The sequence below is a fragment of the Vicugna pacos genome, chromosome 13 (assembly GCF_048564905.1).
Source record: "Vicugna pacos chromosome 13, VicPac4, whole genome shotgun sequence".
Taxonomy (NCBI): domain Eukaryota; kingdom Metazoa; phylum Chordata; class Mammalia; order Artiodactyla; family Camelidae; genus Vicugna; species Vicugna pacos.
The window spans coordinates 27,182,306-27,194,865 of record NC_132999.1 but is presented as its reverse complement, the minus strand read 5'-3'; the positions used below and the strand labels follow the sequence as shown (position 1 = coordinate 27,194,865).

At 45.9% G+C, this 12,560-nt stretch overlaps 1 long non-coding RNA gene across 1 annotated transcript in view; it reads left to right on the top strand.

Moving 5' to 3' along the window:
• The window catches only part of LOC116283096 (uncharacterized), a 327,554-nt gene that overhangs the window by 74,287 nt on the left and 240,707 nt on the right, over window positions 1-12,560 (top strand). The window lies entirely within an intron of this gene.

The window sequence follows — 12,560 nt, the reverse complement described above, 5'->3', positions numbered from 1 at the left end:
GCCGAATCCAATTCATTTCCATTCAGCCAGTGATGCTCTTCTGCCTTGAAGTGTTCTCTAGTTGAGTGTGTGGGACCGGGGCTGGTCTTGTGAGGTGTAGCCGCACAGGGATGGCGTCACAGTGTGAACGTCATGAGGCTCTCAGCTGTCTAGGCAGGTCCAGATGTAAAGGAGAGAACTGAATCATAGGTTCTAGACTGGAGGTTGAGTTGGAGCCAAATGTGAAAGGCTAGAGCCAGTCATGTACCGGGTATCCAGAAGTTCAAGGTGAAGATAGGCACAGTGTGGGAGCACGGAGCTGGGAGGCAGCTGGCCGTGGGCCCTTCATTCACTGCTCTTCTGTGCGCACTGCCGGCTGCACACTCACTGGGCACCTCTGTCTGCTGGCCGTGGTAGGCCCCTGACATCAAGTTTCAGGGATTCGAAGAGCTACCCTCATTAAATCTGCACGCACCTCTGTCCTTGGAGTGCTAATCACGCCAGCCTGAACCTGTCTTTCAGGGGATAGAGGCTGTGTCCCAGCATAGTTCCTGGAACAGAACATGAAGGGCCCGCTGTAAAGTTTTGTTAATAAACAAGTAAGTATGAGACAAGAGAGGCCGAGAGAGGTCATGCAATTTCCCCCGGAGAGCGGCAGAGCCAGAGTGGCTCTCAGGACTGCCTGCTGAGTCCACCCTGTGTGATTCTATGAAGTCGCAGAGTCTGTCAGGAGCCCTTCGTGACATGCACCAATGTGCATGGCTTTCAGATGATGGGTGTAAGTCAGGCGCCGACACTGGACAGAGCTTTGCTGCCAGAAGGCCGCTTCTCCTTTCTCTGCCAAGAAGCAGGTGATCTTGTGGGCGACTGGACATGAGACAGGAGGGAAGGGGACAAAGCACAACCATTGAAGGAATGACACAGCAATCGGGGACAGGACAAACTGGTTAGAACCAAGATAGCAGAAGATTCAACTTCCAGTGGACCTTGAGCCTCAGGGCACCCACAGGCGCCATGACGGTTTTGACGGCTGACTGTGAAAAGTCAAAAATGGGCAGGAGCAGGGAGGGTAGAGCTCAAATGCTGAAGCACATGCTTAGCATGCACAACGTCCTGCGTTCAGTGCCTCCGTTAAAACAAATAAATAAACCTAATTACCTCTACCCCCAACAAAAATCTCAAAAAAAAAAAAAAGATGCTGCTCAAAAGTGGGCAGGGGCCCAGTTCTTGGGAATGCCCACCCCTTCCCCAACATAGTTGGAATAACCCCCCTACTTGTTAGGATGTGAAATTACGCAGCCCATAAAAACCAACAACCCGGCACCTCGTGGTCGTTCTCGCTTGCTTTCTGGGACGGCCTGCTCTCTGTCTACGGAGTGTGTATCTCTCTAAGTAAACTTGCTTTCGCTTTTCCACTTTACTATGCCTCGCTCTTGAATTCTTTCCTGCCCGAGGCAAGAACCTATTCTCCAGCAACAGACAGAGCCCTCCTCCTGGGATGGTCATCAGTCTTCATCCCCAGGGACCCAAGTCCTGCCCATCCTTCAGGGTCCCTCCTCACAGTCTTCTGTGATGGTTAGGAGAGGGTGAGCCTCTGAATGCGGGTCTGCAAGAGGTCAGCTTCTGCCCCACAGCTTCCTGGCTGTGTGTGCTCGGGCATCTTTCTCCCAGGGCCTCACTTCTCCAGGCGGGGATAGAGTAGGTGGGGTGACACAGTGGCAGCCGTGGAGGGGTGCAGGCCCCCAGCTGCAGCCCCTCCAGGATCTGCCTCAGCCTTTGACCCGAGGCCAGTGACTGAGTGCCTGGGGCTCCGAGGGCCAGGCCTTTCCCGCCCAGCGTGGGGGTCCTCCAGTGGGCTTGTGGGGTTGGGGGTCGGTTGTCAGTTCTGCACTGCTGTTGGGGTCACTCCCTGCCAATCCTGCTTCCTCCCTGTTTTCCTTTCCCAACGGTCAGATCCCCTATCCTGACCTGAAGGCTTTCGCTGCCCAATCCTGCCTTCTACAGACATTACCCTCAATATACCACTTGTACCCCTAACTCGTGTCTGTGTCCTGTGTCTGCTTCCCGGAGGACCTAACACACACCTACAAAGTAAGGGCACAATGTGTGGTAGACGTAATTGTAACAGCCATCACAGTTGTTTTTATTGTTGTTATTATTATTATTTCTCCTGGTTAAGAAAAACCTGCAGCCCCTCTGGCCAGGGGAACCCAGAGTGACTCACATGTATGTCAGTCCTCAGTCTGAGCAGCAGTTATCAGAAGGAACAAATCCTCTGCAGACTGCAGCCCTAGGGGGCTGAATCGTGAAGATTTCTGTTCTGCTAACACTCGCCTCCTTCTCAATCGTTCTGCTCACAAAGGGTACAGGGGCACACTTGGAGTGTGCAAGGCAGCTCAGGTTTTGTGAGGAAACAAATGAATTTTACAAAGAGGAACATTTCTTACTTGACCTGCTCCAGACTTCCTCCCCGATGCCTGGGCGGAGAGCCTGTTGCACAATTCATTACACTTGTCAGGACGCGAAGACAGTCAAAGACTGGGTGTGCTGTTCTGAGATTTATGACCCTTCGGAATATTTTGCATCCTGGCTATATTGCCACCTTTGGTGTTTGCACATTTATTGTCCCCCCAAGGCTGTAAAAATGTCCTGCCTTTTATAGAGTGCACAGATTCAGACTGCCTCCGATCCCCCTGGCCAACCCACCAGAGCTGGAAGACACTCTGAGTTCTTCCTTTGTAACTGAAGTGCTACCCTGCTATTAAGTTGTTTGGCCTGGGTATCAGCATGTTACAACAAGAGGGCCCCTGCTCCCCACCCACAACCCAACAAAATTCACTGACAGACACTGATACAACGGAGCCTCCTAGCTCCTAAGACGGTCCATTCTGTTCCTTCATGTGTACTATTCCCATTTGACCATAGGACCTGGTTTACCTTACACAGTCAGTCCTTGTTTGTGTCTGTTGCCCCAATGTAAATGTTAATAGCGTCCCCTTTCCCTCTTAGATATAGAGTCTTTAACAAAACATAGGCACGCATATCCACCCAGCCCTCCACCATCTACGTGCAAAATGGTGAAGGTTTGGAGCCATGAACTAGAGAGAAATTTATAGAAATGAGACTGCTTCCATTTATTCATAATTGTTTGTTGCTTGGTTCTGTGAGGCTGTAGAGAGCCCTCCAGTGACTCTCATGAAAGGCCAAATAAGCTGCCATTCCGAACTTGGTGGAGTCCAGTCTTGCTTGGACTCAGGGACACGGCACAAACAACCACTTAGGGCTCTTTCTAGTCCTGTGAATGCTTGAAGTAGATCAGTGGGTGCTGACAAAAGATCAAAGAAGTCGTTGGCTCTTTTTTTTTTTTAAAAGTGAAAATGCCTTTATTTGCTACCCTTTCTGAAGTGTATGTACACTGGTCACAGAATTCAGAGTTGAGACTTTTTTGGGGGGAGAGGGAGGTAATTAGGTTTGTTTGTTTGCTTATTTGTTTGTTTATTTATTTAAGTGGAAGCACTGAGGATTGCACCCAGGACCTTGTGCATGCTAAGCATGCACTCTACCACTGAGCTACACCCTCCCCCAGGAGTCATTGGCTCTTGGGGTTAAATGGTGATAACAAAAATGATAATAATAGTGAACGCATGACATTTATCCTAGGAGCTAGGCATTATTCTAACTATTTAATATTTGGGTATCTTAACTGATTTAGTTTAATCTTCACGATAACCTTATGAGGTAGATGCTATTATCATTCCCATTTTACAGATAAAAAAACCAAGGCACAAAGAGGTTACATAGCTCCCCAAAGCCATAACGTTTTTTACATTGGAGCATGAAGTCTTCCTTTGTATCCTATCGTGTTGACAGGAAGAGGCTGCAGGAATATGAGGTCAGCAGCCCCTGGGCTTTCCCCCTCGTTGCCAACCTGGCCATCCGAGCTCCCTGTAATCAGGGTGCCCATGTAATTTACTGTCCAAACTAGGTCACTTTGGGGAGGTAAAGGAGTGTTATTAATAGTTATGCTGGGGCAAGAGGCATAAATGAAATGACAATGTGGGACAAACCAGGTCGTATGACCACCAGACACTTGAAATCCAGTTTGACCTCTGCTCTTAGTAGAGTAGCTTAAATCCACTTTACAAACACAAAAATTTAAAAAGGGACTTTATATGTCATCTGGGACTAATACAAACACATGTGAAACCAGAGGATGAGTTGTCTTAGAAAACAGATGTGAAGAACTTTTCCCTCCTGCCAAGCCACCATGTTAGCCTGCCACGCTTTCCTGGGTGCTGGGAGAAGACAGGGGACTCCTGGGTCGGAGACAAAGAACTTTATTACTAAGGCACAGCAAGCCGCACAAGCTTCAAGTGCGTGTCAATTTCCTCTTGTCCCTCAAGTCCCATGGGGGTGATGTAAAGTGGCCCAGGTGGGTCCTGCACCCACCTGGAGTGAGTTTGCGTCACAGCTGGAGAACTTGAGCTTAGAGAAACCAATCTTTTGTAATGGCTGCATGCAGATCCCCCTGACCTTTGCCCTGAGGGGGAGACTTTGTCTTTATTCTATGGGACAGCAAAAAATCTGCCTTCTGCTTCCCAGGGAGACACTATCTCTGGCTTCCAAGGCAGTTTGCTGTACAAGCATCTTTGAAAAGATAGTTGGTGCCTCTGTTTACAAGATATGCAGAAACACCAGAGACCATGGAGACCTGTCTCCCAGCAAGAGTAGGTGCCACAACTAGGAGTCTGTCTGCTGGGATTTCTGTACTTAGTGGGGAGTGGGCAGACACGCTTCTAGGCTTCCCACAAAATCAGGGATTGCGTGAGATTCTGCTTCTCTTCCTGGTATGAGGAAAAGCCTGAGGTCAAGACAGGGAATGATGAGAATGAATGACAGGTAAGTGCACACCTGTTCTTTTTCCATTTTTTGCTTATCTCTCTTTAAGATTGAGCTTTTTTTTGGGCAAAGGGTTGGAAAATTAATACTCTGCATTGGTCATGGGTGGAAGTCTTCTGTCAGACGTTTCCACTGATGATTAATATGAGGAGGGTAGACACTTATTAGAATTCTTATTCATAGACAGGATAAATATACTTTTCCTACTATCAGAATAATTTGCCATGATGACTCTAAAATGTTTGAAAAGTCTAGACACAGAGTGAAATAATTACTCTAATTTAATTACCTCAAGGCAACCACTGGCAAAATTTTGGTTTATATTCTTTCCTGTGTGTGTGTGTTTACATACATATAACTATAGTTGTCATTGTAAATGTACACATTTCAAAGTCCTTTTTATTTTTTATTGCTAGGGATACTGTAGGCAGTTTTCAAAAACATAATTTTCAAACATTGGGTAACATTACATTGAATGCAAAACTTTATTTACTGTTCTGCTATTTGATCTAACTTGTAAGGTCACTGGCCCTGGAATGAGTCTTTTTTTTAATTCTTATTTTTCTTACTGACGTGTAGTTTATTTACAATGTTAGTTTCAGGTGTACAGCAAAGTGATTCATATATATATATATATTTTTCAGATTCATTTCCATTACAGCTCATTACAAGAAATTGAATACAGTTCCCTGTGCTATACAGTAGGTCCCTGTTGTTTATTTATTTTATATATAGTAATGTGTACCTTTTAATCCCAAACTTCTAACTAATCTGTCCCTCCCCCACCCTTTCTCCCCTGGTAACCACAGTTTGTTTTCTATGTCTGTGAGTCTATTTCTGGTTTGTAAATAAAATTTGTATTTTTCTTTTCGTTTTCCTTTCTTTCTTTCTTTTTAGATTCCACATATAAGCAACATCAAATGATGTTTGTCTTTCTCTGTCTGACTTACTGGAGTGAGTTTCATATCTCCACCACTTCTAATTTTACCACCTTAGACAAGCTAGTAATCTCTCTGAGCCTCAGTCTCCTCAACTGTAAAATGGGAACAATATTAACCTTGTTGTAGAGTTGACAGTGAAAATGAATGAGATGGAGATACTTATGAGTGCTTTAGCACAGTGCTTGATGTGTTACTTAAACAATGAGTGTTTAATGCATGCTTATTATTGTTACTACTACATGCAGTCCTTCCCTATTATAAACCATGGTTCAGTGGCTATCTTGTGTGCTTTTCCAAGACTGAGGATGATTTCTTTAGAACAGATTCCCAGAAATGCAATGACTGGGTTCGACATTTATGACTCTAGATTTGTGTTTGGAAGGTGACCCATTCAATAATTGATCCCAGACGAAGTGTGAGCTCTGTGGCCAGTATCAAGGTGGAATAATCCTGTGAATGTTTTAACGCCATATAGAGCCTTGTGCCTCCAGGATGGATCTACAGCATAATTAGTCCTAATGCCCTTTGACTCTGAATAACCCTGAGCAGTGCAGAATGATGGACATGTACTCTTTTACCTTCTGTCTCTTTAGGGGCTCACAGCTGATGCTTCAATGCCCAGGTGGTCAAATTTTGCTTCCCAATGTTGTGTTTTGTTGGAACAGTGTGTAAAAAATGGAATTGGAATGTCTTGTCTTTGGCCACAGGCTCTCCCGTTCCCCATGGGCTGTGCCTTTCCCTATTTTCTTCTGTGATGTGGATACAGTGGGGTCATCCACGAGCCCTGGTGACTTGCAGGGCAAGGGTTGTATCTTGTTGCCTGTGGTATCCCAGGGCCCATCCTGAAGTCTGGCATAGTAGGTTCCTAAATATGGGCTGGCCAAAGAATCTGGGAGACAGTGGCTGTACTACACACACACGGAGTTCTCCTTTCTCACTCTATGGACCGTGGTCAGGCATATTTTTTCCCTGCAAGTCTTGGTTTTCTCATCTGTAAAATAAAGGAATTTAACCAGATGTCCTCAAATATCTCCTCTGGTTGTAGAAGTCTGTGTGCCTGTTACATAATTATAATTATGAATTCTTACTTTGTGCCAGGAGCTAAGAAATGTCCCTCTTCCCCAAGGATTTTACTACCAGGCTAGGAAATAGATTGTTGATACTTCTTTATGTGCATAAATGCCAAAAAAATTTGGTACTGGGATATATGTGATTAAATCTCCAAAGAATAGAGAGGATATGTTGTAGGAGTGATTCATTTATACCCTGAGTATTGGCAGAGCACAGACTGTCTATGAGCCAGGTTCTGTCCAAGGTATCATGTTGACACAGGGTCAAGGGAATGAGCTCTGGGACACTAGCTAGGACTCAAAACCAGCAGTATAATCTTGGGGAAATTATTTAATCCCGTTGAGTCTCACTTTGCATAAATGTCAAATTGGGATTAAGTCATTGCGGAGAGAATTTGGTGATTTAAGAAGTTTGAAAACGACTGGGGGAATCGGAGATTAGAAAGCAGTATGAGGTGCCATTATTACAAATTTTGGTTGCCTGTTGACTTTCCATGCTTAGCTTTAACGGGTGCAGGGCCGGGCCATTAGCACTATAATCTTTGGTCGCTTTGAGCCCGACTTGGTTCCTTCAACCCATGCTGTAGTCAGAGTGAGCTCCCCAGATCTCATCTGCCCATGTCACTTCCTGCTAAAATCCCACAGGTCACGTGGCTGGAAAATGGAAGGGGGCCAGAGGGCTTGAGTTTGATCTATAATATTTTATATTTTCAGCTAGGTAGTAGGTTCATAAATATTATTCAAACCAGTTATACTTTTTGTCTGCTGGGAAGAGGAGGGAGTACCTGGGACACTGCTCATGGACTGTGTCCTGACGTCCTGCAAACTATGTGGAAGGAGCCAGCATCCTCCAGGGTGGCAGGAACAGGAGGGCTCTGAATCAGTTCTCTGGGTCACTTGAGACTTGAAGAACATACTCTTTTCCAGGAAGAAATCTAAACTGTGTTCATGAATTGGGGTCTTTCTTTTCCATACGGCTTTTGATGGTTTTCCCAGGGAGAAAGAAAACAAGTGGAAAAAGTGGGAAAATTCTCCAAATGCACGCAGTCACAGCCAAGGAGAAAACGGTTCTCATGGCCCAGCTTCTGCCTGAAATGCAGAGGAAGGTCCTAATTGTCTCCCAGGTCCCAGACCCTATTCTAATTTATTGAGGGAAGGGCCCAGGAGGTAAATCTCAATGTCATTCTCTAAGCCACCTAAAATGAGCCCATTAAACTACCGACTCATGAATGGAGGCGTTTTTCTTATGGTTGTGAGCCGCTACCCTCCTCCCACACCCAGCATCACCCAAGTCACCGCCACTCTAAGAGGCTGAGTGGCACATCTGACAATGCAGCATTCAGGAAGGCCTTCCTGGATGGGGTAGGAAGCCTGTTTTATGCCCTGTTAATTATTGCAACAATTTATAAAATTCATGACAAACATAAAGCTCTTACAGAGATTGGATTTCAAATGGTATTTACCTGTAACAGAATCCCCTTTGTTTGTAATTCCTGGATTTATGAGCTGTTGCACAACAAAATGGAACCACCCCTTGTCCCCATGGGGGCCACTGTCTGAGGGACCTCAAATGTGCCGTGAGGACAGAAACCTACCCCGGCTTGGACTGAGACACTGCCATCCCAGACTGACCTCCAACCCGTGACACTGCTCAGTTTCACAGCCTGTGAACTTTGGGGAGTAGAGGTTGGACCTGGGCAGGTAAGTGTTCTTGCAGATAATCTTGGTTTCTCAGAGTTGGAGGGGCCTGGGCATGAGCTAGTCCAATTGTGTATCCATCATAAGCATCCTCCCTGTAGCTTCTCTATGCTTGCATACTTCAGTGACAGGAAGCTCCTTACCTAGCAGAGTAGCCCAGATGATTGCCCTTGGGCCTCTAGTCTTGTCCCTTTCTTCTCCCCAGCCTTCCACTTGGCCATAAGGGTGATTTCTTCTTTTTCTTTTTTTTTGTTTTGTTTTGAGGGGAAGGTAATTAGGTACGTATGTATGTATTTATTTATATTAGGGGAGGTACTGGAGATTGAACCCAGGACCTTATGCATGCTAAGCACATGCTCTACCACTGAGCTATACCCTTCCCTCCAAGAGTGATTCTTCTAAAACGCACATCTGATCTGGTTGTGCTCCTGCTTAAATCACTCAGTGGCTTCCTTTTGCTTTTGAGATCAGTCCAAACTCTATAACAAGGCCTGCATGTTCCTGCATGGGGTGGTCTCTGTCCTCTTGTCTCTCTTCATCTGCAGTGGCCTCTTGCCGCCTTCTCTCAGCAATGCCAAATTACTTTCAGTTACCCCCTTGCGTTAAAAGCCCACAGTCAGACCCAGATACCCGAAAGGCCAGGGATTGACTTTGGGGCAGCCAGTGAGAGTGTGTTTGTGGAGCTGGAAGGTGGTGGTGACTTCTCCAGTATCCAGTGTGGGGATGAGGTGATCAGAGTCCTATAGAGGGAAGAGAGGACGCTGGCAGCTCCAGAGAAGACAGGGAAGCCAGCCTGAGGAGGGAAAGGGTGGAACTGGAGGATAGACAGCATCCTGAGAGCAGGAGAAAGGCCTGCAGTTTTCTCTCTGCGGTGACTCGGAGCCCTCGGCATGTGCAGTGTGGAAAGGAGCTGGTCTCCCCTCCTCTGCCCCACCCTCGAGGCAGGAGAGGGGGCCTCTTGCTCTGCTCCTCTGTCCTTTGCTCTGCACGGCAGGGCTGGCTTTCAGTGTGTTCCCAACCTAAGGGAAGACCGTCCCTCCCTGAGGAGTTGCTAACTTTATGAGTCTTGGACACAGAGTTGCTTTCATTTTCTCCTCAGTGTCAGGATATGTGTCCTCTGTGAGAAGTGCAGGAGATGTTCAGCTTTGTATCCTCTGAAGCAGAGGACTGTTTATAGAGCAATTAAAACCTGGAGAGACTGGGTACTCAGACTTTCCAAAGGGCTGATTTTTATGCTCACATGCTAGTCTCTTTTAAGGGAAGGACTGTTTTGCGTAGAGATCTATGGAAAAGAACGTAAACTCAGTCCATCAGATTTCAGGTGTTCTACGTACTGGATTTGTGGCCACAAGCAAAACATCTCCCTTCTCTGGGTCTTGGCTGTAGTTTCTGAACAAAAAAAAAGAGAAGTTGTTGCTTGTAATACCTTTCGGAGATGTTCACGTTTAGGGAAGCAGAGACTTGATTTTGTTGTTTCCTTATCTGTAAGGTGGAGTTAACACTGACACCCACGTCTCAGAGTTACTCTGCAGAAGATAGAAATAATCTGTGCTATTATACATATTATAAGAATGAGGCTTCTGCATTTTCCATCACAACTGGCAAGGAAATTTCCAATCTGTTTAAGTTGAGGTGTGGGGAAGGGGAATTAGGATGTTTTTGGCTGTACAGAATAGAACCTGACTCAGATGGCTTAAGTGATAAGAAAAGGTGTCATTTCACACTTTAGGATGTTGGAACTATGGAAGGTTCTGGGGTTAGGAAGCTGAATTGTTTGATGGTATCGTCAAAGACCCCGAGCTGAGTCTCAGCCGTCCCAGCAGCAGACTCTCGTGTTTCATTGCCTTCTCCCCTCAACAAAGAGCCGCCAGATACCTGATCAGAAAGTGTATGAGAGCAAAGAAAGAGTGGAGACTGGCTGGGGGTGGACAGCCAGCAGCGTCTGCCCCAGGAGGCAACTCATACATACCACATACCCAGCAGGAAGGTGTGGTTGATTCAAGGTCAATGACTATTTCAGAAGTAGTTCAGCCTTTGTACAGACACTCCCTGCTGCAAGGGGAGGCAATATTTTATACAGGGAGAAACACTGCCTCTTTAGAACCAATTTACCTTGGGTTCAAATTTGGCTCCACCATGACCAGATATAAGAACATGGGCAGATATTTGATAGTTCTGTGGTTTAGTCAGTCAAAGGAATGCAAAATCAAAACCATAATGAGAAACTACTAAATACCCACGCACAAGAATGGCTAAAATTCTTTAATTTTAGGATTTGGAACAACGGAGCTCCCGTACATTGCTACTGTGAGTGTAAATTGATATATACCCTTATGACTGATCCAGCATTCTGTTTCTGGTTATATGTCTAACAGAAACAAGTGGTTATGTCCATCAAAAGACGTCTATAAGAACGTTCATAGCAGCATAGTTCATAATAGTGCAAACTGGAATCCACCCAAGTGTCCCTCAACGGGAGAATGGAGAAATACATTGAAGTATGATGGATATGGTCATGTGCTCCCCAGGTTCCCCTTCAAGGTGGGGCTTGTTGCCCCAGCTTTTGGGAGTGGTGCTGGCTGGCAGACCACCTTCAGGCTGTCAGCCCCTTCCAGCACGGCCTCAGCTGCAGAAAGCTGCCTTGCCCAAGGCGGCCCTTCCTGGGGTGGCCCGCATCCACACACCCATAAGGCTAAGACTGTTTCAGCTCCAGAGCTCCCTGTGGGGTTGGCTGTGGCAGTGCTTGGATCTGCACAGAGCTCTGGACTTCTCCCTGTTGCTGATCTTGCTCCTGTCCCTCCCTTCCACAGCTGCCATCCCAAGGGCCCTTCCTAGTGACTATACTGCAAGCTCAACTCTTGTCTCAGAGTTGGTATCCCAGAGAACAAACCTGCCGTGTATGGTGTATCCACACAATAGAACACGGTACCACAATAAAAAGAACAAACTATGACCCGGGCAACAGGTGAATGTCAGGTGAAGAAAGCTGGGTGTGGAGGAGTAAACACTATAGAATTCCATTTAAATAAAAGTGAAAAACAGCAAAACAAGCTCATGGTGAAAGAGGTCAGAATAATGCTGACCCTTATGTGGTGTTGGAAATAGTCTGTATCTTGACTCAGAGGGTAGTAATACACCTGTACACATTTATACATATGTATATATGTTCAACATGTGTTGAACTGTACACTGTAATGAGTGTACTTTACCACTTAGTTTGTACCACAATAAAAATAATAAAATAGGAAGTAAAACAACAGAAAGTCAGACTGTATTGTAATTGCCTGTGTCCCCTGCTAGTCTGCAGCGCCCTGGGGGCACAGACTCTGCCTGGCCCATAGTGGGTGTTCAGTTAACATCTCTGGATGGAATCAGTGAGTCTCTCCCTGGTCTGCCATAGATTTGTTGGGTGGACTTAGGTATGTCTCTGCACTCTGTGGACTTCATTTTACAAGGAAACCAAGGCAAACAGCAAACTCTAACTGACAGGTATGTTGTGGAAATCAAATGAGAAACATGGTGGAAACATGCTTTGTAAACTGTAAACCTCTGCATGAGAGTTAGTACCCAGGTTCTGAAGTTGGACTGACAGAGGTTAAAAATAAACTCCACAGCTATTAACTGTGTGACTTTCCAGAAGTTACTTAGCCCCCCTGAGACTCAGTTTTTTTTTTTTAAATCTGAGTAAAATGGGGTTAAAAAAAGGACCTATCTTGGTGAGTGACTGGGATAACTGAGATACTCTGGGTCGCTTAGACTAGCAGCTGACACTCAGTAAGTGCTCAAAGGCTGGCTAGTTTCATCTTGTAAAGAATTTTCCCCAGGCTAGCCTCTTTTTGGTAAAGCATTCCTCTCCTTTGCTTCCCCTACTCAGCTTTCTTCCCCTTATCCCATCTCCGGAGCTCACTAGCATCCTGGGATCCAGTCATTTATGACCTTAAAGAAGTGAGTTTCCCCAAAAGGCCGCTGGCCT